Genomic DNA, 6,000 nt, shown 5'->3' with positions numbered 1-6,000 from the left:
GCACATAAAAGTAATCTGGAATCAAAACTAAAAGTCATCTGGACTCAAAACTATCTCATCAAGAAGCAGTCATAGTAGTGGTTCAGATAGGGTAAGCAATGGAGCGAAAATAGCTCTGTTAGGAGTTGAGAGTTGAACTAATGAGGGAAATGTTACCAAAAAAACAGAAGCCTTTCAAAGACAGGAAAGAGAAAGAAGGAGCAGAGAGACAAAGGTGAACGAAATACTGCAGCAGCCTAGAGTAGACCAGATTTTCTTAGTGCGTTGCAAATGTAAACAAAAGGCACTGAATATATCATAAGGGCCTAAGTGTTTAGTTACCACAGAAAGTCACATTCTCCCTCTGATCCCCATGTAACCTTCCTACTGATACCAGTGGCTAAGAGCTTTGTGCTTTGGAGAATTCACTGGCCTGATTTTATAGTCCTGGCCACATGAACTATGTTATGCCTAATCAAATTGTGGAATTCATTATCACAACATGCCAGAGAAATTATATCCATAAATAGGTTTAAAATAATTGAACAGATTTATGCAGAGAAGATCTGTCAATGATGATTAAACATGATTAATATTTAACCTTCTGAATCCAAAAGCTAGGACAAACCAGAGGAAAGAGCAACCTGTACCTCTATGGTTTCTCTATGCATCCACTATTTACCACTGCTTAACAGAATCCCATGTTCACTGAGGCTGGAAGGGACCTCTGGAGACCATCTATTCCAACAGCCCTGCTCAAAGCAGGGTCACCTAGGACAGGTTGTTCACAGCTGGGTTTTGCTTATCTTATTTTGATTATCTGGAGCAGCTCTCCTATGAGGACAGGCTGAGAGAGCTGGGATTGTTCAGCCTGGAGAAAAGGCGGCCCCCGGGAGATCTAATTGTGGCTTACCAGTACCTGAAGGGGCCTACAGGAAAGATGGTGAGGGACTGTTTATGAGGGAGTGTAGTGACAGGACAAGGGGTAATGGGTTTAAGCTGAAGGAGCGTGTGCTGGGTTTGCGTAGCAAGGTTTTGGTAGCCGATGAGGGCTATAGGGGTAGCTCCTGTGAGGAGCTTCTAGAAGCTTCCACGGTGTCTGACAGAGCCAATGCCAGCCAGCTCCAAGATGGGCCCGCCCCTGGCCAAGGCCAAGCCAATCAGCACCTCTGTGATAACATATTTAAGAAGGGGGAAAAAAAAAAAAAAAACCAGCTGGGGGAAGTTTTTGCAGCCGGAGAGAGAAGTGAGAAGATGTAAGAACATCTGCAGACACCATGGTCAGTGCAGGAAGAGGGGGAAGGAGGTGCTCCAGGTGCCGGAGCAGAGATCCCCCTGCAGCTGGTGGTGAAGACCATGGTGAAGCAGGCTGTCCCCCTGCAGCCTGTGGAGGAAGGATGAGGGGGTGTAGAGATTCCACCTGCAGCCTGTGGAGGACCCCACACCGGAGCAGGTGGAGGCACCCGAAGGAGGCTGTGACCCGTGGGAAGCCCAGGCTGGAGCAAGTCCCTGGCTGGACCGGTAGACCTGTGGAGAGGGGAGCCCAGGCCTGAGCAGGTTTCCTGGCAGGACGTGTGACCTTGTGGGGGACCCACGCTGGAGCAGTTTGCTCCTGAAAGTCTGTGCCTTGTGGGAGAGGCCCACGCTGGAGCAGTTCATGAAGGACTGTAGCCCGTGGGAGAGACTCATGTTGGAGCAGGGGAAGTTGAGAGGAGTCCTCCTCCTGAGGCCAAAGAAGCGGCAGAAACAACGTGTGCTGCAGTGACCGCAACCCCCATCCCCGCCCTGTGCTGCTGAGGGGGGTGGAGGTTGAAGCCAGGAGTGAAGTTGAGCCCGGGAAGATGGGAGGGGTGGGGGGGAGGTGTTTTAAGGCTTGATGTTATTTTCTCATTGCTCTACTCTGTTTTGTTTAGTAATAAATTAGATGAATCTCTTTTCTAAGTTAAGTCTGTTCTGCTCGTGATGATAATTAGTGATCTCTCCCTGTCCTTATCTCGACCCAAGCCTTTTGTTATACTTCTCCTCCCCATCGTGCTGGGGGAGGGGTGGGCGAGCGGCCGGGTGGTACCTTGCTGCCAGCTGGGCCTAAACCACGACAGAGGGTCAACTTAGATGTTAAGAAAGAAATTTTTTATTGTTAGAGTGGTGAAGTACTGGAACAGGTTGCCCAGAGAGGTTGTGGATGCCCCATCCCTGGAAGTGTTCAAGACCAGGTTGGATGAGGCTTTGGGCAATGTGGTCTAGTGGAGGGTGTCCCTGCCCATGACAGGGGGGTTGGAACTAGATGATCTCTAAGGTCCCTTCCAACCCAAACCATTCTATGATTCTGTCTTCAAAGAGGGAGACTCTACAGCCTCTCTGGGCAACCTTTTCTATGTTAGACCACCTTTACACTAAGAAAGCTTTTTCTTATGTTCAAACAGAATTACCCATGTTTCCATTTGTGCACATTGTCTCTTGTCCTGTCACTGGATACCACTGAGAAGCCTCTGGCTCAATCTTCCTTACTCCCTCCCATCAGGTATTTATAAACTTTGATAAGTACCCTTGAGTCTTCTCCAGGATAAACAGTCCCAGCTCTCCAAGACTCTCCTTATATGGAAGATGCTTCAAGCCCTTAATCGTCTCCATGGCCATTCATGGGCTTGTTCCAGTATGTCCATCACATTCTTATACTTCTCCTCCTTGCCTTCCCAGCTTGTCTTTCCAATCCACTGCAGCTATCCTACCATGTTGCTGTGATCACAGTGAGACTGTAACCCTGCAGCTACATGCAGATCTGTAACTCCTCCTGTTTCCTCCCTATGCAGCACGCACTAGCATACAGGCACTCCAGAGAGGTACTTGGTCATGCTGATGTAGTGGTTTAGTTCAATCTTTGGTCTGAACCTGTAAGGCTGCTGTTGTGGGTTAACCCCAGCTGGCAACTAAGCACCACACAGCCACTCACTCCCCCCACCGCTGGGATGGGAGAGAGAATAGGAAGGGTAAAAGTGAATAAACTAGTGGGTTGAGATAAAAGCAGTCTAATAATTAACAAGAAATAATACTAAATTGTAAGGAAAAGAGAAAAAAATAACAGAAAAATAAACCCCAAGAAAGACAAGTGATGCAAATGAAAAACAATTGCTCACCACCAACTGATCGATGCGCAGCCAGACCCAGAGCAGCACTCCCCACCCCCCAACCTCTCCCCTAGTTTTATTGCTGAGCATGACATCATTGGTATGGAATATCCCTTTGGTCAGCTGGGATCAGCTGTCCCGGCTGTGTCCCCTCCCAACTTTTTGTGCACCCCCAACCTACTTGCTGTCAGGGCAGTGTGAGAAGCAGAAAAGGCCTTGGCTCTGTGTAAGCACAGCTCAGCAGTAATGAAAACATCCCTGTGTTATCAACACTGTTTTCAGCACAAATCCAAAACACAGCTCCATATGAGCTCCCGGTGCTCTGAGTTTTTACCTTTTCAAGGTTAATATTGTAGGTAGTTTCCATAAAAACATAATAAGGTCATGGCCCAACACCTTACTCTAAGCCAAGGTCAAATATTGTTCCAGAGAGATGTTTTTTTAATATATTCTTAAGGTGTGCAGTGGTTTCAAATATCAATTATCTCATTAAGTGCTTATCTCTCCTTAACATTTGAATGCTTTTCCATAGTATTTAACCTAAGTAGTCTTTGCTTCAGCTAAAGTCCAAACTTTGTTCAGCTAAAGCTCCCAGAAGGAACTTCTGTTCCTTCTTCAGTGAACATGGAGGGCAGTCTATTGACTTCTTCCTTTCTGATAACTTTTATGTGTTCCAAGACAACCCAGCTTACTGTTATTCATGTTCCTCTAATTTTCTTTTCATTGGCTGTGCTTTCCTGTCCCCTGACAAGTCTGGTTGCTTTCCCTGGGACTCTATCCAACCAGTCCACCTTTTTCTTGATGTGCTTCCCCAAACCTGGCATAATAGACCAGCGAGGCCTACCAAACAGAAAAGGTACACTAAGTATCATTCACCTTGTTCACAATAACATACCATTATGGGCTCCCATTTACTCTGTGACTTCTAAACTACATCATTTCAAAATCCTTTCATAGAACATATACAGGCCCAGTATACAGCTTAGTTGAGGACATCCACAACGCAATGTCTGATGGAAGAAAGCAGCACTAACGGTCTTGGGACACGACCTTCCCTCCTAATAACATCTGAAAAAGGCTGCCACTCGGAGAACAGGCAGGTTGTCAGTCACAGAGGAGATACGGTAAAGGCAGGTGAGGATGGGTTACTTCTACACAGCAAAGCATTTGTCTTTCCCAGAAAGCACCATTAAGCACCCAACCCCAAAGGCTTCCTGCCTTTGAAGTGAATCTAACTGTATCACCTTGCATGCACATAGCGTATAATATCTATTACCTTCTATGTTATTGTTGAAGATAAAGTCTGCAAGAGCCACCCCTGTAAATAAAACCCATATGTCCTCACGTGTTTGTCACAAATTAGCGCAAACAACTTCTCATTATGAATAAACTGCTTTTTGCATGACCCCTTACTGATGAGGCAGTTCCTGTTTCTTTCAAAGACAAAATGTGTTCAGCCATTCTACTTTCTCTGGCCCAAACTCCCACTAATTCAGGCTAAGAGCAATGTGAATCACAGACCTTGTATCACCCATTCAGTGGTATGCAGTGATCGTGTAGTTTCCCAAATGGGAGAAGCCAAGGGGACTCCTTTGATACAAAAGCAGGTTTGCACTAGAAGACACACGGAAGTGACACTCCATACTTCAGGGGTTTCAAGCACAAGAGTCAACAAAAAACAAGGATGTAACAACATCTCTCGAACTTTGTTTAAAAAGGTCTTCAAGTTGCTTTGTTTATTAAGTAGATCCAGTTCATGAGATTAGAGGGCAAGATAAATATTTAAAAGTATAGATACATATACAGCTCCATTGGAGCTGTCAAAAGCTTCTGTTCCCACATGCATATGGGCATAGGAATTGTTTTATGAAAGTGCTAATGCACTGTCTTCTACTAGCCTTCTGGAAGTGTAGCACTTCTGAAAACCAGACATGTCTAAGCTATTTTTAACATGGTAGATTAATTACATTAAATTAGGTCATCTTGTCTTTTAATTATTATTTTCACTTCCTCCTTTGATGCAGTGTATAACTCAAACTTCCTTTCTGAGCAGAAGCTCAGATGAGTATTAGCATTATAGTCAGAGCAAGGATAAAAGAAAGACATAAAGGGGAATATCAGCTACATTTGGATTCTGAGGGGAATTACGAATATTACCAAGACACTGTACTATTAAGGTCTGGAACCTGGAACTGAGTAGCTCTGTTCTTCCTAATGATTTGCTGGATGACTGAGGTAAGATGTTTACAAATTCAGGTGGTCTTGGAGGGAAATCCTTCTATGAAATTCGGTTCTCTGTTCCCTCTAGTTTATTCTTTCCAATAAGAGCTATTACAGATTGCCACAGTCTTATTATTTATTATCAGCCACCTGCAGATTTCTCTTGTGGACCAAAAAAAAAAAACCAAAAATCCCAACTAATTTTAAAGTATTACAGTTGATACTTTATCCTAGGGAGAGAACAGACAGCAATATCCATCAATCTTTAAATCCCCTTGTTTACTGTACCACTAGACTTTATGTAATGTTGTTTTTCTTCCTGAAATGCGTCTGCCAGTGATATGAAATGATCGCAGTGTAATATCCTAAATGTTTTTGTCGTGTGTAATTATTTATTTTCATGCCATTCTGAAATCCTAGGCAGATTGCCGACTCGATGATCATGTTTTCCCCCACAACATACTTAATAGACAAGAGAGAAAAGCCTTAGGATCAGAAATAGAAATGTTTACATAACCTGCCACTTGAATCATCAGAAATGTTATATCTTATTAGAAAAACAAAACCAAGCTTTTCTTGTCAATGGCTTTTTATGGTTTGCCATAAACCTTTATCAATTAATTACAGTAATAATTACAAACAGAAATTACAATAAAACAAAGAAACAAAGAAAATA

Source organism: Balearica regulorum, chromosome 1, assembly GCF_011004875.1.
Source record: "Balearica regulorum gibbericeps isolate bBalReg1 chromosome 1, bBalReg1.pri, whole genome shotgun sequence".
In the NCBI taxonomy this organism is placed as follows: Eukaryota; Metazoa; Chordata; class Aves; order Gruiformes; family Gruidae; genus Balearica; species Balearica regulorum.
Note: the sequence above shows the minus strand (reverse complement) of the source record.